Source organism: Haliaeetus leucocephalus, unplaced genomic scaffold (genome assembly GCF_000737465.1).
Source record: "Haliaeetus leucocephalus isolate CR32 unplaced genomic scaffold, Haliaeetus_leucocephalus-4.0 Scaffold915, whole genome shotgun sequence".
NCBI lineage: Eukaryota > Metazoa > Chordata > Aves > Accipitriformes > Accipitridae > Haliaeetus > Haliaeetus leucocephalus.
Window position 1 is genome coordinate 1,570,460 of NW_010973351.1, and position 23,609 is coordinate 1,594,068.

Here is a 23,609-nt window from a genome sequence, read left to right on the forward strand (position 1 = left end):
GAAACAAAATCAGAACACTAGTTAGGGATGAAATATCAAGAAATCCCATGTTATATCATTCCCAGTTTCACAAATGCAAATATGCATAACATTAATTTGTTTTCAACAGCATACTACCTAAAAAGGATTATAAACTATTAACTGAGAAGCAAATTTATTTATTGGGAAATGTAGCCTTCACTTGAATACTGACACCTGACCGTCGTTGCTTAAAAAAATAACAAGAATATTTAGAAAGCTATGTAACAGAGGTTTATTTATATTTAGAGAGCTATAACAGAGGTTATAATGCACCCTTCTAGGCGGCACAAGGGCCACTAGATCCTAAATATCTTTGTATCTAAAGCTCTGCTGAAAATCAGCCTAGGAGAAGAGTTTGAGAAGCCACTGCTAAGGCCAAGAGGGTACCAACAGGCTGTGCGTCCCAGGTGCCGCACGGTGCCTCTTCTCCCGGTTCAGAGGAGCAGGGAACCACAGAGCTGGGGAATAATCTCCTTTCCACCCCACTCCTCCCCTCCTGCGCACACCCGCGTAGCCCCTCTGTTCCCCACCGAGGTGATGGCACACCGGAGCTGGGTGAAGGCACGAAGGCTTACAGGGCTGGCAGCAGCTCTAGAGTGGGTTCATTACTACTTTTCTAGCTTTCATTATTACTACCTAGCTTTCATGCTGGTGATTTACTTCCATGTAGACATCTATTTTAGGCATCTACATAATGCTGAGTACAGCTGCTCTCGCAGACCCACGTTAGCCCCTGTACAGTAAAGAAGTCTTCAAGGAGACGCTGAAATCACAGCTCCTTACTTTCACAACTGTGAGCAAGTTTTGCCAGCTTCTGCTCACCTTAATGAATGAGAGGATATTGGGTGTAAAACAATTAAAGAGATCAGTGTTGTCATCTCCATTTTACAGATAGGAAAACTAAGGCATGGGAATGCAGTGCAACTCCCCAGGGTCACTCAAGAGACCAGAACATAGATTAAAATATATATATCTGAAAATGCAAAGAACCCTGCTTTGCTACTCTGACTATCCAAAACTATAGTTTAGACATGAAGAGGCCTTATACAATACTTTAACTTTGGAATGATAATTAGGTTTTAATCTTTCATTAATTAAAATAAAAGGTGTGCTATAAAAAAAAAAAAAGGGAAAAAAACCCCAGAATTCCTAAGCCTGTGAACTTTAATTTCATATATATTTATTCACTGCTGTTTAAGAATGAATAATAATTAAACGATTGTCTCTCTTTTTTTCTGTTTTTAAGTACAGCTTCATTTTATAATCATCTGAGATAATACTAGTGAAAGATAAAAGCTTCCACATAATCATTAGTTAATAGAAGTGGAGCATGCTGAAAATCAGTAAAGTTAAATGGAGGCATATGGAAAATTCATTTCTTTAACCACTGATTGCCTGACTGTCTATTTCCTGTGCATACATTGCCACAGTATATGTTCCTAAATTATGTCAGACACTCCTCTTCTTCATTTTAAAGTTATGCTATGAGAAATGCTAATAGTAGCACAATGCCAGACAGCTGATTTTCCTTAGAGAAAAACAACTTTTGTGCCCTCCTTCTCATCAGTTTTTTCTCAGCTAACATTGTCACAGAAAGAGATCTACATTTGAATTGCAGGTATCGTCCTAAGCAGTAAAAGCCAAGTTGTTGTGATCAAATCTCTTTAACAGAATGAAGTACGGAGACAAAAGCTGATGAACTTTCTGAGGACAGCACACTGAAAAATACCTGTTGTGCAGTACATACAGCAGTTGCTGCCTTTCGAGATTTGAGAAGATTAAGGTGAGCTCTATTGGCAATGATTGCTAAATCAGTGCCAAATCAAAACCATTAGCAAATTCTGTTTAAGTGGAGCTTTAAAACAGAATTAGAAGGGAAGATTGCTCACGTGATGTTGAGAGATGATGAAAATTAATCTTCAGTCAGCTGGAAAGCCAAATCACTTATTTATCCTACCATGATTCGCCATTGAAGCCAGTCTATGGAAGGAACTGGGATATAAATAAATGAGGTTTGGGACAGACAGCAGGTATAATTCAGGTAAACTGATGTTTTACAATTGACTAGCTGCTTCTAATCTCTGAGGAGCACTGCCCTTCATGCCGTACCTGTTTCCTCCTTTGTTCTCAAACAATTCATTTTTATGTTTTTTAACTTTAATTACATTTCCTTTGAATCTGTGATAAGACCTTCTCTAGAGAATATGCTGGAAATTGTTGGTATTTGGGGGAAAATTACTGAGGTTGAAACGAGCCTTGAAAAAGCTGGCTGCCTTCTGGTGTCGAGAAGTGTCTAGGCATTGTTACTCCCAAACAACTTCTTTCTGTATTTCTTACACCTGGCTGTTGTTGAGTATCAAAAAACAGTCATGTCTTTCTTCACTAATATTCAGTCTTGCCCTAAACCAGGCCACATTCACTAACTAGATGGGTGTAAAAGGCTTTACATAAAGTGGATTTTATTCAGCATATCTTTGTTTCTTGCTTCTGAGGTCCCCGAAGACCCAATAACTACAAAGCAACCTTGAATAACAGGAATGTAGGAACAGATGTTATTTGGGCACTCTCACATAATAAAGACTTCTAAGAATCCCTGATGCCCAATTATCTAAACACTTATTCTTAAGTTTCCATTCAGTGCATGATGAATTTAGTCTATTTTAGCTGAATACAAAAAGAAAGTAGTTAGTGTGAAAGTGATGTCAATCAAAACAGACACATAAATGGACTGGGTAACACTATTTCACAAAGCATACATAACCTAATCAAATAGGTAATTTAAATGAGCTCTGTTTATCCTGTAATAATTACATAAGTACCATGTGTAAAGACGGTAATTATTATCTTGTTATTTTTGAATTATTTTGGATTATTTTGGATGCTAGAGCATTATCATATATACTATATTATTATAATAAAAACCCACAGTCGCATGGTCCTTTTAAACTATAATCTTGGAATAAAAAAAAACCCTGCAGTGACCCAGAATACCAAGAGACTCCATTTTGATTTGGAAGATCTTCAGTTTCACCAGCGTTATGTCCTGCAAAGGACTTCAACGGGCTAAGTTTGGAGTGCATCAGAGGTGGCACATCCATCTTCAGTGACCCCCAACAGCCAGAACTGTTACGGATAATGAAACTAACTTCTCCTCATCTCAGCTACTTCCAGACTCTAGCTTCTTCAGCTCCTATCTGCTCATGGATGGCCAGATTATTCCTAGTGACAGGACTGCACTGAAGGGAGCACCACACAATTAGGTTTATATTCTATACGAGACAAGGGGTTAATTTGTTCGACACTTTTCTTTGTAACGCCATCTTCCCCTACATGATTCCCAAAGATGGATGGAAAAGAAAAAAACCTCCAAATGTAGTTGAAACATTTGAAATTCTAACCCTAATCTTAGAGTGAGCCAGCTGTATTGTGTCTTCATTTTTTGAGAGAGAAAACACAAAAGGTTCTCTATAAGAGGATCATAACTAAGCAGAACTCAATGATGGCTGAATCAGGACGCCAGCAGTATTTTAAAAAACAGTAGTAAAAGTCATGGTCATGCTGCCTGCCCGAAGGATTGAGAAGGCCTAGGTAAGTTTAAGGGCATACCAGCAAGAGTCAGTGTAAACTCACAGAACTGCTTCCTGTTAGCTACTCAAAAACAAGCTTTAAATTTTGAAGAAAAAAATTAAATGTGATGTTATAAATTAACAGCCATATTCCCTTCCACTACTCAATGTTGCACAAATAAAAAAAAAAGGAGGCGTAATGGAAAGAATTGATAAATTAATTATTTTGAGGCCAATAAATTCCATCTCTTTTTCAATATTTTCTGTGATGGTGGGTTATGACTGACAGATTGTGTCAATAGGTCTTCCCATGCCTATAACATATCAAAAAGCAACATGGAACACTTATCTGTGCCTTCTTCATTAGCCTTTTTTTTTCTTTAATCAGGATCATTAGGACCCAAACTGTCTTGGATGCATCAGCATCAGTCTAATGTTCAAATTCCTCTTCTGTCTCACTTGTTAATATGCTGCTCTCAGTAAGGGTACACATCTAAGAGGAATTTATACACACAAAAATCCTAATACTATGGGGATTTTCCTTTGTAATATACATGAATCCAATACAAAGCAATATGGATTATTTTCTATACATTTGTATCTGCCAGGCATGTGAAGTCCAAATAAGGACAAATAGAAGGGGGATAAAATCAAATATGAATAAATGATCTTTCATGAATGAAAAACAAAGAGGTTTTCAAACACTGAGCATGTACATTCAAATCACCTTGAAGCAGGTCTAATATATGCAACAAACACTGTTGAGACAGGGGAGGCACTAGAAAGGCAACATTTTTATTTGAAGTAACTTTGAAGAGTCTGGTCAAGAGTATCTTACTGTTCACTTGGTCTCACATAAAAACATCCATTTCCAGGCAATTTGTGTTTCCTTGTGCACAAGTTTTACTATCTTGTATATTAACAGACTGGGAGAGCTTTTTTTGTATAAGGTTTGGATTTCTTAGGACACTTGCCTCCAAAATATGTCATAAATAATGTTTTAGTGATGTAGGCCAGTAGGTCTCCCTTAGTGAGATTAAACTTAATTTTCCTCATTAGTGACATCTTTCATCTTTCACTTCAGAGTGGACAACACCGCAGCAAAGCAGAGTGTTAAATCCTGATTTTATAATAGTAGTAGAGAAAATATGTGCTAAGGCACCTTTTGTAGCAACGCAAACCGAAGTAATAAGCTGTTTGATATGCACTACTGAGATTTATTTATTGCAAAGCTCTACGGAAAGGGATGCAGTTCCTCAGGCTGGACTTTGGGAAGCAAGTCACTGAGAGTGAGTCAGACTGCTTTACGTCCAAGCACCAACAAAACCTTGAAGCACCTAAAGCAAGCTATGGTCTAAACTGTTTATTCAGTTACACAGCAGAGCCTGGCTCCCAAGGTTGGGCATGTCCTGGTCAGACATGAGAAACAGGATTCAGGGAACTGTTTTGTCATCCAGAGACAGACAGAACTTTAGTGCTTTCTTTATGAAGACCATGGTAGACCCTTGATAGATTACCTTGATAGATCTTTGGGCAGAAAAGACTCCAGACACAAGGCACAGAGCCCCATTTTCCAGACAGAGTGTAAAATCAGGGCACTGCACTGGAAGACTTGGGGTCCAGCTCTTCCTTCACTCAGGTGTGAGCAGTCACCTCAGGAATAACACACCTTACAGGGTGTTATAGGGAGCGAAAGACAGAGGACTTCTGCTTCTCATGAAGCTGGATCTCTGTACAGCAAAAATAAGGCACAGGATGAGACTGTTTTCAGATGTATTCTTTCACCTTTACAAAACAAATACCTCTGTGTTAAGTTCTGTAGCTCCGTTTTACATAGGATGGTATAAAACATAATGAAAGATTTGTGTTACTGCTGTGTCAGATACTATTCACAATAGGTTTCTCTTTTGACAACAGTGAAGGTTTAAAGTATACAAGTGCTAACTTAAAAAAAAAAAGGAAACAAAACTTCAAAAAAGATTATGAAATTGGCTTTAACTAAGTAGGGTTTTTGCAGTGTGTTTTTTCATGAAGGTAGTCTATGATTACACATATTTATATGAATGTGAATGAGGCTAGAAAGGCAGTAAGGAATTATCAAAATATTAACTTTTACTGAGCATTACACTTGTGTAGGAAATACCAGAATACAAATACAATGTGTACACTACTGGGACTTAGTGTATACAATAAGTGCAACTTAAGTACACTAATTATGATTTCAAACATACAGAACAAGAAGGTAAATGATACATGGATCTTCCAGCTCCAGCTTCCAGAGCAACCCATCAATTTCAAGTTTTGCATTTAAATTACAAATATACTTATTTCAAGTCCTCATGTTCACAAAGAAAAACTCGAATATGAGAATAAAACTTTATTACGTTGACAGACAGACCTAAGGCATACCGCAGGAGGAGTCAAGTTCAGCAAAGGAACTTTGAAACTGGTGGATGTTAGGAGGCTAAACTGGTTCTGCAGACAAAAGAAAAAGACAGAGAAAGGCGTTATCACTGTTTCATCACAAGCCATGCCCAGACAACCCCATCAACAATTCTGTGCTCAACTTGCTTCAGCTGGGAGCCTTTGCACTGCAGAGGACAGAAGTGTAAGGATAGGGAGCTGGTGCAGGTTACCCATAGTATGGTGTGAAGATCATGGCATACGAATCAGCACACCTAGTCTTAACACTACTATTGACCTTTCTGGGCTGTGTAGCAAGGTGAGAGGCATAAAACACCCTCTGAATAGCATCTACAGCTCCAGACTGTTTTAACGCAGCCAAGGGCAAGAAGGCCAAATCCACATGGGAAAAAGCAATAATGAAAAGCAAGGACGGTGTTAGGAGCGAGAGATATGTTTTATGAAAAGCTAACAAATCTAGTCAGTTGAGCATTTTGTATCAAAATCCATTTGGCCACATGCAAAGCACTGTTCTTTACCGTATGATCCATTTTTTCTTATCCTTACTACAAAGGGTCTCAGGCACATTCATGGAAGCAACCCCCATTCAGCTTACTTGTGAAAAAACAATGGCAGAGTTTTCTAGGACAAACAAATGAGCTATTTATCTCACTGAAACAAAGGTTTACCATTCAGACAGGCAGGAAGGGAGAAGAAGAAAGTGCGCAATGGTGAATGCTGCTATTTTAGCAAACGGGTTAAGATATAAATGCAGTAGGACCTTCAGAACATGCATTCCTTGACAGTCAGTAGATAAGTACTTTCTCAACTTGTTGTCTGTCAGTTGTGTAATGTGTTTCCTTATTCATGCTTTGGTTAATCTAGAGGCTCCTGGTTTTTATCCAAGTCCTTATTTCTTACAAACATATGGCCAACTAGGTGATGACATTGATGGCAGAGGGTGAGAAGAGAAGAAGAACAGTCAGATGCTGTCAGGAAGTTCTGCATCTAGGTCAATAAAATCTCAGTTTTATGGTCTTGCGTTCATACTGAGCAACAGGATTGAATAGCAGAGTATCTAAGGTACAATTTTTTTCATAAGATGAAGGTTTTTAAAGGACTTTTAGAAGATCCTGCCCATCACAGCCCTCTGACAGCTGTGATGAGAGTGAACAAAGCCAATTTAAAGTGGTTTTGACAACCTTCCCCATGTCACGAAGTTAGGCTTGTGGCCAAATATAGTGGATTATCCACAAAACAACAAAGCAAATTAGTAAAATCCTTTGTCTAACTCTGGGAATATTTATCAGCTGCTGCAACCACTGGACAAAGACAAGCCTAGAACACTTTCATCAACTAATGTTACTCATGTTTTCTTGCCATTCTTTTCTCAAGAACTTTGCCCAGGAAAGGGGAAGCAAAATCCAAATTGTTAAAGTTATGGCTAGAGTTCAGCAATTTATATTTAAACACCTGCTAGATTATTGTGTGTTTCACAGTGTTTGGGGCATCCGCTTCACTGACTTTATCCTCCATAATGATGGAGGAGCTCCTTATTTCCTTGTTGCCTTCCTTGTTAAAACACATAATGCAAGAAGGCAAATGTCAAGAAAATCCCGAAGTGGATCAAGTGTGATCTGCCTCAAGTAGAGACTTTTATATTTCTGTCTTAGTGAAGACAAGCCCAAATCAATGGAATAACTAGTTGTCTGAATTCCTATTTTTAAATTGTTTCATCATTTTGTATACAAATTCTAACTTTAAAAGTTTCCATATTCTGAACCTTGTGCATAAGATTTTGCCTAAAATATTATGAATCAAAAGCAGAAAAACAAGTTAGAATTAAAAAAAAAATCATAAACACTGATGTGATTTCACAGAAGATTTGCTTTCACAAAAGAGCACAGTGTAAAATATGATTTCTGGTGTGACCTCTGCCTCTTACTTCTTTCAGGAACAACCTAACACAGCTATAGTATATCTGTAATGGATGCTAATTTTTTCCATTTTGCCTTCTCTTTTTCTGTTTTGTAAAAGGAACAGATAGCAGCAGGCCAACAGAAAGAAAGAAAAAAAAAGAGAAGAAAAAAGAAAAAAACATAGCTTTAATCCTTCCCTGATTGGCAGACTGGAAAGCTCTAAATTATTTAACAAAAGACATAACTTCTAACAGCATAGAAGTGACACGTAGAGAGGAATCCTTCAAACAGGTGAGAAAGCACACAATGAAAAGTGAAAACCACATTCAGCTGTATCCCCTTCGTCCCAAACAGCACTTCATTTCCTCGCTGTTGAGTTCCTTCTGTCACAAAGCTTCACCCTTTTGTGGTGATTGTTACGAATGATAAAGCATGTTTTTCTCTTCCGTAATTTCAAATGTTAAGAGTGTAAAGAGTGAAAGCCTTGAAGAAGGTTGACTAGTATCAAAGGGGAAAGCAACTAATACTCAACCAGGTTTTCCGGGCTCACAATTCAGGCAACTGAAAGTAACCAAGGCATGACAGCCAATACCTTTCTAGAAAGAAAAAAACCCCCACATTTCTGGCTAAGAGAGGGGGAAAAAAAACCAATCAACTGTAAATCTTTGAAAAATTTCTTTTCAACTGCTTTTCAACTGATAATTGGTTTTCTACTGAACTTTCTCTCCACCGTCAAATAGAAACACCTCCTTTCCATAGTAGTTTTCAACTTTCCATTGGAGAATTCTTAAAAAATGAAAACTTTCTGGAAAAAGTGTTTTCCAGGTTTGGATCTTAAACAAAGTCAGTTTTCTCAGAAAAATACTGATGAAAATATCTTTCCTTGGCCCTATTGCCATGACTTACAACAGCAAAAACTAAGATCAGCCAGAAAAATCTGAGCAGGTGCACCAGTGATCTCCTATAGCCCCTGCAGAATGGGAGGCTAGCAGGAAGTTTTGAAAAGTTCCCTGACTGGAGTTCATAAACACACTTTTCCGAGGTTACTCCATGAGCCATCCCTCATGAGTACATCCTGTGGATTCTGGTCAGGAGCAGCAGCAGAGAGGCATGCAAGCCTGAATGACCCAACCTAACCGTCTCTGAGGCAAAGGAAAACCCTGAAGAACTCTAATGTGGATCAAAGCAACATTTAGGCGGACTTTACAACCGAAATATGTATAGGTGGAAATATAGGTAGTCTGAAATTCATACCACAAATTGTTCTTCTTTGTTGTTCCATTTGTCATGTGTTAAAATGAAGGAACTGCTCACCCAAAATATATAACTCATATCCTGAATACTGTTTGGGAATATTGCCCAACTAATTCGAGTTACATGGTGACCCTAGCCATTGTAGATCTTTAATAAAAATTAAGTAGTGCTATTAGCCTTAGGTATAATTGTTTATTATTTCTCAAATATTAACCGATTATCTAGGAGTCTTAAAGTGCAGACAGATAGTTCTACCACACAAACACCTTGGGAGGTAATTACTTTTTCATTTTATCAGTTTCTTTCACCTAAATATGGCATCTCTTTTTCCACAGTTTAGACTTAATGAAAAAGCACCACCAACAGCGACACTGGTCAAAGAACTGCACGAGTTTCCAGGAAGGGGAACATTTATCAAAACATACTGTATGGTTAATGATAGTATGCATGGATAAAGAAGCCTGTAATATATAACAACAATAAAGTTGGATTAGTGTATCGAAGGTTGTTTGGACAAGATTCAGTTCCATTTTCAAGAGACTTCAATTTCCTTTCACATAAACTCTGTGAAATACTTTATGTGACATGTTTATGACTAGCTGTTTTTATGAATGTCATAATTGCAGACCCTTATGAAGGCTGAGAACAGTGTTGCCCCTTCAACAAGCTAAAAAGCAAACAGATGAACATGACAATTATTAGTTACAGTAGAAGAGACAAAACCCCCATACCTCAATTACATTGCACCAGATTACAGCACTATATGGTATATCCTATATTGGAATTTTTGCAGCTCCCAATAACTAATACAAAAGGTATACTTAAGTTCAAGTGTAGGCAATAGGTATGAAATTTAGAATTTCCCTCTGACTTATTAGGTTTGTTTTATCAGCACATTACATAGTCACACTTCAGAAATCAACCATCAGATTTACAGTTCACGTGTTGTTAATTTCTGTTTAAATTTTCTCTTAGGAAGAGCTCATAATATGCTTTAGAGAAATGATTATTTTGTTTCCCCTGTGAAGTGTCTGTTTTACTTTATCATTTAGATAGCTCAAGATATTTAAGCACTACAGGCTATAATCTGGCCCTGAACATACACTTTTATTGACAAGTCGTTGCAAAAACAGAGTCCAGCCCTACACAAGTATTTTAAGTAAGTCAGAATTTAAATCAGAATCATCACCTCATATGAAGGCAATACAAGAAAGCTATGTCATCTGTTCTCACACCCTAGATACAAGTAAATAAGGTATCCGTAGAGTTTATTGCTTCATATCCATAAATTGAACTAAACAACATTATATAAATTTTACAGGTAGAAAGCCAGACAATGACTTAAACAAGGAAATACAATGAAATCAAACTATAAGTTTTTACAGACCTCCACAGCTCCATATCCCAGGGAATAACACAGGTTACATGCCTAAGCCCATCAGGACAAGTTCTTATTCACAGAACCACAGAAAAGGTTGGTTGGAAGGGACCTCCTGCATCTAATTCAATCCTCTGGCTAAATGAGAATGAACTTCAAAATTAAATCAGGTTGTTCAGGGCCTTGTTGCAACTTGTGACTGTTGCATCCTGGCCTTCTACTGTGCATGATTGTAACCTGACCAAAGAATATTGTTGATATTTTCTGAATGCTGTCTCTACATACTCCTTTCATGACTCCTGTATATGTCACAGATTCACCAACGTTATTTCAGATGTACCTTCTAAATACTTTGTGGAGTTTTTATCCTCTAGATTGTGATGGTTTGTCCTGTAAACATGTTATAAATTCATCCAAAATAAAAAGAAGTACAAACCTAAACAGTATTCTATTTCTGCCTTCACCTGAAATTCTTCAAAGTGCTTCCCTGACACACCATGGCATTTTTAACTCTAAAAGTTGTAGATCTTTAAACATCCTCTTGAATGGCTATAGCCTCTATACCTCTCCATCTAGGCCTCCAATAATAAGTAAGAAAATCAGATTTTGGTTTCTTAAGGTAATTGTTTACATAATCCAGATGACTTTAAAAAGAAAAGAAAAATAGTTCAAGCAAGAAAAAGGCTGAAAACATATATAAACAGGACAGTAAATTTTCTGTGATAGAATTTCATTTCTATCTCAGTTGCTCATTCACATTGCATGTAGCATTCATTCCTGCAAGAAAGATACTTTCCTATCACTTTTTATTTCTTCTGTTTATTTTTAACAGTTAAAAATAGTTGCAATTCACATTCCTCAGTTCATCAAACCCTTCCAGGCCTAGAAAGAAAGAAACACTTCAATTGAGATAGGCAGACATTTATATTTATGGTCCAAGTGGAATAACTACATTTTGTTTACACATGCATTTTTAAATTGTCACTGATCCCTGGCTTACAAAAATCTAGATGAATTTTGCATGCTGAAAATCACTTTCACTGGCACTTTATCAAGTGGTTGCATCCATTTAATGACTACCAGGATGCAAATTATTACATTTATATTCCATTGAAACATTCCCCTTCAAGTAAAATGGCTACAACTGTAGATGTTAATAAAAAAAAAAAAAAAACTAGCTTCCTGAGACTGCATTGTGGGGAGAGAATAATTACTGTGACTGATCACAGAACAAATATTACAGTGCATTTCTTCAGTAACTACTGTGTTACCTGTAACATCCCTACTAATTCATCACCTCTAGGTCTACTTCTAACTTTCCAACACTCTCAGTACTTCAAAAGTTTCCTATTAAAATGAAAACAAACACGACAGAGTACTTCCCTTTCTTCCCATCTGCATTTTACACTAAAAGATCCAGGATAAATATTATTGACTATAAGCTTTTAAAGGAATACCTGTCACATTTATCCATTGAAAACCCTTGAGAAATGTTTTTCCTGTTCCCTTTACACAAGTGGACTGATTGTAGTAAAACAGTGCTCTGTTCCAATAAAGAATTTCTTTAAAATCCTTTAAAAAAACCCAAACCTTTCACGTGACCATTCTTTATATCAAAATGTGGTGTATGTAAAATATAATCATATTGCAAGATATACCTTCCAAGAAGTATTCTTACTGTCAGGATGGATTTATTCACCACTCATACAAAAAAACCCAACCTCTTAAATATTTAGTTGTATGGACTCTACATCACACCATCATGTATGCATAAAACATCAAGAAAAACAAAGTAAAATAACATTAAGATTACAAAGCCAAACACTGAAGTTTTGAGGTGTCAGTATTAAAGTTGCCAGTAAAATTTTAATTCAGGGGTCTGGCATATGTGATTTTTTTAAAAGAGTGTTCAGTTAATTAATCACATGCCACTCTCCACAGAAGATCACCACTTCAATCAGCATGCAGAATGGCTGACATTGTGATCCTGAGATAATGTTTAATGCTTGGCTTTCTTCAGTGTGTGCCTGTCCCAGCTTTAACTTTAGCTCACTCTTCAAATCCCACTCTGAACGTAGATTCTTTCATATTCCCATGGGTGTTTTCCTATGTCACTGTAGCATAAGAATTTATTTTCAAAATAACAACGTGAAGCGGAGAGATGTAACTATCTTCATTTTACAAAGTGCTGATGCACACAGACACTGAAGTCAGAAGTTTCCAATTATTTTAAGTATCCCGTCTGAGATATCCTCCACAACTAGTTTTCAAAAACACGACAGAGTTATTCTCTAAAGCGAAGCACCCCTTGGCTTCGCTCGTCAGTGCATCTGCTCCCAGTACTGTGGCATGAGGTCAGCCCAGGTACACAGAAAATGAGGCACATACAAGTAGAGATCCCTTGTGAAAAGCCTGGTGTAAGGAGCTTGCTAAACACCATGACAGGGCGGTAAAGAATTTGGTTCTCCAAGGTGAAACGAGACAATAGCAAGACAGTATTACCTCTCTTCATTGGCTGTAATTACGAGCTACATTCACTAATCCCTTTTCATTTCTGCACTAACGTGGGGGTGAAGGAGACAACAGCTTCATTAATGGCAACGTTGGTCCATATCTTTTCTACGTCACAAGCCAAGATGTTCATTGGAAAAACAGTCAACTATCACGTAATGAAAGAACGCACCTAAATCTGCCACGGTACTTCTGCACTGAATTCAGGACTTGCAGTTTCGGGTCCTGCCTCCAAAACTACAAACCCTGGCAACTGACTGTCAGCTACCAGCTAATCCTGGAGGTACTTAAGGTTTCATTATCACCTTCCCTTTCATCATTTTTAACTTCAGAGCTCCACAGGCACCTAGACCGAAGCACGGCAAGCCTTTACAGTCTGGGCAACTCAGCAACCAACCCGCGCTGAGGCTCTTGTCAGTCTGTAGAAGCCATGCATTTGTCTGCTGACATCTCCAAGGGCTTCGCCTCCGCCAGTGCTCTCAAAACACATTTAATATGCTCCAGAATTATCAGCTTCTCACAAAAAAGCCATGCTACAGTCAGGAGGAGCTCCTTCTCTGGCCGATTTTAAAAGGTATCAACTGCTTTTTTCTTTGTAAATAGCACATAGTCACCTGTCTCCATGAGGTGGCTCTGAGCTGTGCATCCTAAACATATAAAAATACCTCATTTCGCTCATAACAATGCAGCTAAACTGCAGGAATTAAGATGCACCCCTGTTCCGACCCGTTCCTATTTCTTAGCTCCAGGCAACAAGATGCTAATTGGGCTGTTCAGTATGCAAACATTTTGAATCTCATTCCGAAGTACATGATGCTCTTATTGGGTGATTAATGAGAGGCCAGTGTCTCCGCTTCCGAGATTAATTCTTTATGTACATTCTCACTACTAGTGTAACATTCTTTTAATTTCTGTAGCACTGTCTGATAATTGGCTTCTTCTTGATCATTTTAATGGAAAACTTTTCAGCAAATCTAATGTCATGGGCTTAATAAGAATAATAAAAAAATCCCATTTTCCTCAGTTTTCTCTGTAGCTCCATTTACTTTCATAAAAAGTTCAAATTCTTATATTAATCTCTTTCAGATGGCTGCTGCATGTTTGGAGAGTTCAATTTGCAATGGGGTCTTATGTTGTTTCTACACTCCTTTATCAACTGTGTCTTTCTCTTTCAAGAGCTTTCTTCACATGCCTTTCAGTTCTAGCATCAGGTAAGCTTTACAATTGGTGGTGAAGAATTGTTTCTCTGTCATAATTAAGTCTTTTGTACATTCAAAATAAGTTGCAAATATTTAGAAAATCTTAGCAAGGGATATGAAGAGGTTTGCACGAATTGGTTCCTTAATGTCAGAATATCTCCAAGAACAAGCTAAACCGGAGCCATATTACATCACATATATACACACAGATATCCATATATCCAGCTTCCCCCGTGCACTTGATGGAGGTTGATGCCTCGATGCTAGATGCCAATGCAGACTTAAAATGCTAAAATATAAAGCCACCTTAACTTTTTAGTTGTCTGACTGCTTGCTTAGTTCTGTGTCATAATGTAAGCGGATAGAAGATGAATTAAGATTGCTCAAGCAGCTCCAAGTGTGGCAGTACCTAACTGTTCAGTGTTTGAATTCACAGCCTTGATAATATTTTTCAGTGTACTTCTGCCTGTAATCTTCTAACTTTTCAAAATGGGCAGTGACCTCATCCTCCCCTGTTATTCCATGGTGTTATTTCGATGCTTGCGTTGTCCCCATCCTGCTGATGAGCTGCCAAGACTACGCATGGAACACTATCAAGGGAGCCCACAGGTATGTGTGGAGAATCTTGTCCCCCCATCCATAAAAAAGAAAGGGATGCTTTTCACAGATATTTGCCAGTAGCAGAGAATAGAAAATTTTAATTTTAAAACGAGCTTAAAAGCATGGCCAAATCTGAGTAGATTTTAATGGGATTGGCAAAAGCATATATCTAATACAATTATATTATTTTGCCAAACTTCAAGTCTTTCCTCTAAAGAAAGTGGACTCCAGATGAAGAAATGATCACAGAGAGGATCATCACATTCATTTTTAGCATGAAAAACTAAAAAGGTCATTCATTTTTTAACAAGGGAAAAACATAGCTTCACTTTCAGGAGTGGCTGCATTCTCAGTTCCATACCCACCCTTGCTCCACCTTCCTACCTAACCTTCCTTTTGTCCTGCCCTGTACCAAAAAAATCAGACAAATTTGGACAGTTAGAATGCAAAAATATCAGAGCAGGGGTTAAAGCTGTGGAGTCATAAGCACTGGAAACCAAGACCTTACTTAAAGTAATCCTTATAAGAAAACCTGTTAGAGAACAGTAAGAACTCCTGTAATTTAACTTTCGCCCTAAAAGAGATAAGAAATTTACCTAATTTTTTTATTCTTGCTTTATTCCTACCTCAGTCTGCAACAAATAGCTGGAGCTCAGATAAGGCTGAATACACAAAACCTATGAAGCTAAGAATTAACACAGTAAGCAAAATGTAGCATTTTTCCCATACAGTGACACAAAGCTAACCTTAAATGGCTATGGTAATTTTCAGTGATCACAGCTTATTTCTGCTTGTATTTAAAATAATTTTTTCTGGATCAATTATATACGTATGTATACATATATAAAATTTATAAATCAAATGGCATATAAAATTTAAAAATCAGATTACTTAGTATCAGACTATTAGCACAGAGGGTTAATCAAAACATAAGCTGGATTCCTGTGTTTTTCATTAGGTCCTTTGCAATTCAATACTTTTTGTCATCTTTTCCAAAACTGAAACAACATTCTCTCCAGAGAGCAATGTGTATAGTAATGTGTGAATTTTCCTCAGAAAAGATATTATTTGGGGTTCTCAGTATAACCAGTATCTAGCTTACTACTTTGGCCTAAGAATTTCCTTTCTGCACCATGGAGAAACATTGCATGGATGAGGCCGAACACTTTTTTGATTGCCCTTTCATCTTGACAGCGCAATGCAGAAGCACATAAGTGGCACCTACTGAGAACAGTAATGGACTTATTTCCTGGATTTTCAATCTTGACAGAGCATTTGGAATCTGGATTCAGATGAAGACCATGAAAAATGCACAAATCCAGACATCTCACTCAGTAAGGTAATAATAATAATAATAAAGAAATCACTTGCCAAGCATCTTTTGAATAGTTTACCTGCATTTCTCACTTCAAAGAATTAAGAGTCTCATTTTAATAATTCTGACTGGGAAAAGGAGCCGCCTTATTATTGCAGGCTCTACTTGTTAGGCTAACATCCCGAAGCTGGTTTTGGTTAGTGTGTAATCATGAAATATATTGAAATTGGCCGATATGTAATCACAAAGGCAATGATTTGTAGTTGTCCTGGTTTTGCATACCTGCAGTGTTAAAACAGATGCCTACGATCTTGTAGTGCAGGTTTGCGCCTGTATGGGTGGCTATAATGAAAGAAAATTCACCTTCGAGTGATTGACTTCATAGTGAAGTTCCCTGTGAAAAGCATTCTGCTCAGTGCTGGAGAAAGATTGCCTGGATGAAGTAGCAACTGATGAGCTGAAGGCTGACAGGGAGAGGGAGCCCCTCATTCGCAGACATTTCCTCTTGTATCCATCCCAGGCTCGAGAGGTTTTGTTTTGGCACAAGATGATAATCACTAGGAGAATGAGAGGTTCACGGGCAGAGCTGGGTAGTGTGGGAGAAATATGTGACGTGAGACAAGATAGAGGGAGAATGACGCCTGGCATCAGAGTAGGTGGATAATTTGCTTAAAGATGGCACCGTAGACGATCTTGGAAGCCCCTGTACTGATGTTTTGATGTAACCCTTTTGGTAGCTGCCTGAGGATGAGTGACAGGAATGAAAGCAGCCTGTGTGCAGATGGGAGCAGGGAATAGGTTCAAGCCTTCATTCTGAATGCAGTCATGAACCATGGGCACGCCTACATGTAGGGTCATATAATAAATCCAGGTCTACAGCTGGAAAAACACTTTCAGCTCACCCATTAACCTTTTCCCCTATTCCTCCACCACTGGATCCACTATTCACAATTCTAAGCTAGCCCTCCAAGGACCCTAAATCTGGTGCACGAGTCAGGGAATCAGAAAAGCACTGTGGTACTGGGGTAGGAACATGGTCAGTGATGGTACCATAACAGAAGGTCAAGAGAAAGGGAGCCAAAGCCCTGGAGGTCTCCCAGTAACCCTGTTCACAACCAAGATGGCAGAGCAGAATGGTGTTCCTGGAATATATTGGGATCGGTCCTGAGGGTGTCATCTCTCCAGTTCCTCAGTGCCCTGGTAGGGGCCAAGCAGGAATAAAAATCTGGTCCAGATCATTTCATTTCATTGAGTTGTTCCTGCCTTTGATTATCTTTTAGCATAACAGATGTCATGATCTTTTTCCTATGTTCAATTTGACTGAGGAAGAAATTTTAGGTGTGTGCAGAGTCTACCATTTATAATTTAATTTATACTGTGTACATAAGCAGCAATGTATTAAAAAAGCCTGGGTTATGCAAAATTGTCAGGACTGTTTTGGTGCAGCCATCTAGTGAAATACTGGATGAAATTTTCCTTCTTCAGAGATAACAATGGTAGCACCTTGGCATGCTTAATGTCCATGTAAATTACAGCTACTATTGTATCAGCTTTCAAGATTTCCTTTATAACTATGAAATTTTCCTGTGTCATTCTGCCTGGATTCAAGTGAGTAAAGTAGCCTGGGTCTGGTGTAGGCAGAGACTAAAGGGAAAAAGAATTGAAGCTATGCTTTTGTGGTGGTCACAGCTGAAATTTCGCCAGCTGAACTTTTGAAAGATGGCAGACACACTGGTTGAAATTTCAGATGATATATTAGATTGAACAACCTTATATTTTCCCATTTCTAACTTCAGTGATTTTGCGAAAACCAAACAACAAACAAAACAAAAAAGCATATAAATAATGGATGCTCAGAGCACCAGTGACTCATGTAGAGTTGGGAGAATTATTCATAGTAAATAAATTATAAGATAATTTTTTCCCTTTTCTGTTGGCAAATTGTCTGTGAACAGTTCATAATTTTCTCAGATTTATTTATCTGAAATTAATCAATTAATTATTCATGTGATTCATTCATGGCTGTATCTTATTCTGAAAGAATTATTTGGAAATCTGTAATAATAGGGAATTATAGGGTCATGATCGCCCAAATATTTCACTGAATTTATTTCTGCTTTAGGTCAGCTGAGTGAAATGTCAGTTCCAGTTTCCCGATATTCATGTCTGTGAATTTTAAAATCCTCTGACAATAATATTTTTAAATATTTGCTTGTAAGTTCTATATATCAGTGAACATTCCTATTAGTAAAACTCTCTATTAAAACTATTTGTAGAAATCAAACAAAATGAGTGAAATAAAAAGACTAAGTATTGAAGGGCTATTTTCCAGGAAATAATGCTGAGCTGGATTTTTAGTGACAGTGAAATTTTCAATAAGCTTTGTTCATTCCTGATACTCACACAAGCATGCACTTACTAAACGGTATTAACATTTGGCAAGGCAGCAAATGTGCTGGTTATGCTGTGACTCCTGACGGGAAGAGGAATATTACAGAGCTAAGGGATCAACAGAATGATGCTTCAATTCATTAGTCCATTGGTGATAATCTTAGATGCTGAGTACCAGAACTCCCTGACTGACATTCAAAATTCATTGAAAGACAAGTTGAAGTCAAAAAAGGTACAAGAGCAATGAAAATGGCTACAGGAATAAAGTCGTTGCAGTGAAAGAAAAAAAAGAAACAACTGCAAAAGATGGGACTTCATTTTGGAGAGGAGAAGGTTAAGGGGAAATACAATTGAAGTTTATAAAATCATTACAATGATGGAGTAAGATCAGAGAGAATTGTTATTTAGCAAATTCCTAAAATCTAGAATTTCAGAGCTCTCACTGAATCTAGTAGATCATCTAACACAGATGGAGGAAATTAATTTTTTTTACTGAACAGGTAGCTAACTTTTGAAATGTGTTGTCACAGGAGAATGTGCAGACAGATAGTATCAGTGTTTCAAAAAGAGATTAGACAAATTCAGAGACACAGTTCCATAAATGGATGCAGGGATATAGTCTCTATCCCATATCCATATGTATCATGTATCCAACGTCTGTGAATCCCAGGAGAGGAAAAAGGCAGGTGGCCAGACTCACATGTTCAGGCTAAATATCATCCCCCACTGCCAGTGTTAGAGACAGGGTATGGTGTAGGACACAGGTCTCGCTCAGGAGGATGCTTGTCATGTTTTTATAGCATTTGGAACTTTTCTAGTACGCCCACTTTCAGTTTGTACATTTCTGCTCAAAATTAACATTGGTTCCCTGTGTACCATCAATCAGGTTCTTGTGATCAGGTAGCATGAGGCAGAAGTTATTAAAATTTCAGCACCTTCACAGAGCAGGGCAAACCCTTATATCTGTATATGTTCTTTAAAGATCCTGTAGGGATTTACTGGGCCATATTCATTCCACATCCCCCTCCCCATATGAACTCTGTACAGTTTCACAGGCTCACAAGACTCAGGATCTCTAGTTGTTAAGCCTGCTCTTTGTGAAAGATGAAGTATTAATTTTGTTCGGTGAGCAATTTCTGTCTTTAGGGATTGCCTCATCCTGTGTTTTATTTGCTGGACATGGGAACTGCACATGAACAAGTCCTAACCAGTGTTCGTGCACTGATGTAGCTCCATCTGAGGTAGCAATGAGAGCAGAGCAGAGGAATTCTGAATGAACCACATTCTGCCAGACATTATGAGTCTGTCACTATTGAAATATACCTTAAAAGCATGGTCAGCTCACCTGGAATTTCCTTAGAAAAAAAATGTGTGGACAAAAGCAATAGTATAAACATTTTTTTAAGATCACAAGGGTCAGAGCAAGCTCAGTCATACAAGTGTGTTTAAAGAAAAAAGTCCTTCCAGGCTCCATTGCTGACATTCTCTCCCATGGCTTACAGAAAGAAAGAAAAGAGACTGTTTTCCTTTCATGCCTTATACTTTCTTCCTCATGACATAATCAGGAAAAACAGGGAATGCCAGACAATTTTCTGCCACCCATTTCTCTCGTGGTAGCAGAAGAAAATAAAAGTGACTCTTGAAGTCTCACCCATCCTCAAACCTCTAACTTATCAAAGGAACACAGAATTCACACACTCACATACTTCTGAACAAAACAGCTTAAAAAAAAAAAATTTCTACTTTACCTAACAATGAAGAGCTGATTACACTGTTCTGGTTTTTTGCCTGTAAAAAGTACTAATGGCTTTGCTACTCAGGCTGCAAGAAAAACTAAATCCCCTTTCCTTCCTTAGCTGTGTGTAATATTATCAAGTCTCTGGCCGTGAAGCTCCGAACGCAAGGCTGCAACAGCAACACTTCAACACAATTCATGCAGTTACATAGATTTACTTTCTTGTCAGAGAGATGCTTTCAGTTTAAGGCATACATTTAGGCTATGAAGCAACTGAGATGATCTCTCTGTGTTTATATTTCTTCAGAGAGACACTATAACAAACTTTCAATACAGAGGTCAAACATCAAAGGCAGTTACAGGTTGTTGGCATTCATTTGTCTTCTGGGTACAAAAGAGAGCACTTACTCACTTTGAACATGGAAGAGCTGAAGCAGACTTTAAATCAGCGTATGTTAGAGGTTAGTTCAAAGAGCATGGAGTATAGCACCATACTACTGGTCTATAAATGGAGGGAAACACATCGGGACAGAAAAAAAGTAAGGAAAAAATCCCCACATAGTGTCTGCAGAGATACTGTTACAAGTGAGAGAAGAAAAATTTTAAAAGGATGAAAACTTTTACTGAAACTGTAAATAAACATATGTAGTGCAGATTAAATTGCGACCTTGTGTAAAATACTAGCTGATTTAACACCAAACCTTTCTATAATCGTGCTAACAGGAGAAGAAAAAGAATGAAGTAAGTCCTTGCAATGCCTCTTCCTCTCCAGGCACTTTGCTTATTTATCACTATCAAGAGGGCTCCAGGCAGAGCAATAGAAGCAGGACTGCAGTTACCTGGGAAAGTAGTACCAAAGTCTGAATGACCCTCTAGAATTTGGGTGCTTTTAAGGTTTGGTGAAAACTGAAGAGGCTTTTCAGCATGGCTGGACTTAATTTTAGAATTAGATTTCCAAATTCTGATTGAGCTCTTTTCTAATTAGATGCCTAAATTCCATTTGGGGTCTAGGATGAAAAGATTTCAGATGCTTCCTTTGTTTCTCTAGCGTTCTCTGTTCCTCTCAAGTTGACATATGACATGCTTCTAGTTCTAGAAGTTATGTACTTTTTTTTGCAGGTAAACGAGGTGCTTGAATTTTTATTTCAATGAAATTTAGATAAATATTTTCTTCTGACCTTAAAGTCTAATAACATCTGTATATTCACAGCTCTACAGTTGTGCCTGTAGATATCTCTCTTTCTGAGGCCATAATCAAGTTCGTCTTTCAGAAATCTTGCAATTTGTTACAGAAGTCTTAAATTCTAAGCTTCACCAAGAAAATCCCAATGTTAACAATTTATTCACTAATGACAGATTAAGCCCCATATAAGGAGTAAGGTCCTGTGTAGTACCTGCAGTTCAATTATACCTATTTTGAGAACTAAAGTGTTACTTTTAAGTGATACATCATCTGTGAATACACCCTTTGCTTATGGCTGAATTCACCTTTGAAGAATATGAAAACTTCTGTTAACAGACCAAATAGAATCCTTTGGGCTGGAATGGACCTTTAAAGGTCATCCAGTCCAACCCCCCTGCAATGAGCAGGGACATCTTCAACTAGATCAGGTTGCTCAGAGCCCCGTCCAACCTGATCTTGAATGTTTCCAGGGATGGGGCACCTACCACCTCTCTGGGCAACTTGTTCCAGTGTTTCACCACCCTCATTGTAAAAAAATCCTTCTGTATATCTAGTCTGAATCTACCCTCTTTTAGTTTAAAACCATTACCCCTTGTCCTATCACTACAGGCCCTACTAAAAAGTCTGTCCCCATCTTTCTCCTAAGCCCCCTTTAAGTATTGAAAGGCCACAGTCAGGTGTCCCCAGGGTCTTCTCTTCTCCAGGCTGAACAACCCCAACTCTCTCAGCCTTTCCTCATAGGAGAGGTGTTCCATCCCCCTGATCATCTTCGTGGCCCTCCTCTGGACCTGCTCCAACAGGTCCATGTCTTTCCTGTGCCGAGGACCCCAGAGCTGGACGCAGAACTGCAGGTGGGGTCTCACCAGAGTGGAGTAGAGGGGCAGAATCCCCTCCTTCGACCTGCTGGTAACGCTTCTTTTGATGCAGCCCAGGGTACGGTTGTTTTTCTGGGCTGTGAGCACACATTGCCAGGTCATGACCAGCTTTTCATCCACCGGTACCCCCAAGTCCTTCTCAGCAGGGCTGCTCTCAATCCCTTCATCCCCCAGCCTGCATTGATACTGGGGGTTGCCCTGACCCAGGTGCAGGACCTTGCATGTGGCCTTGTTGAACCTCATGAGGTTCACATGGACCCACTTCTCCAGCTTGTCCAGGTCCCTCTGGATGGCATCCTGTCCCTCAGGTGTGACAACCACACCACTCGGCTTGGTGTCATCTGCAAACTTGCTGAGTTTTGCCGAGTTGCTCAATCCCACTATGTCATTGATGAAGATATTAAACAGTACTGGTCCCAGTATGGATCCCTGAGGGACACCTCTTGTCACTGATCTCCATCTGGACATTGAGCCGTTTACCACTACCCTCTGGATACCCAAACAATTCCTCATCCACCAAACAGTCCATCCATCAAATCCATATCTCTCCAATTTAGAGCGAAGGATGTTGTGGGGGACCATGTCAGAGGCCTTACAGAAGTCTAGATAGATGACATCCATAGCTCTTTGCTTGTCCACTGATGCCTGATGATGACCATTTCTGTATGAATAGGTTCTGCTTTCACTTGCCTCTCCAACAATACAGCACAGACATTTGATTGATATGCAAAACTAACTTTTCCTGGTATGTTCTTACCTATATATTTATTGTTAACTAAGCAACATATATAAATTTTGAGTGTCCTTATGTGGGGTTTTCACATAATAACTCTTCCCATACAGCAGGTATTTTTGTGTTAAAAAAAAAAAAAGAAAAAAAATACTTTTATTCCTCCTGTAGACTGTAGGACAGTAGTGCTTTAATTTAACCAGCTGAGCTATTGTCCTAGTTTCAGCTGGGACAGAGTTAATTGTCTTCCTAGTAGCTGGCACAGTGCTGTGTTTTTGAGTTCGGTATGAGAAGAATGTTGATAACACTGATGTTTTCAGTTGTTGCTAAGTAATGTTTAGTCTAAAGTCAAGGATCTTTCAGCTTCTCATGCCCAGCCACTGAGAAGGCTGGAGGGGCACAAGAAGCTGGGAGGGGACACAGCCAGGGCAGCTGACCCAATCTGGCCAAAGGGATATTCCACACCATGTGATGTCATGCCCAGTATATAAACTGGGGGGAGTGGGGGGGGGGGGACATCCGCCTTGGG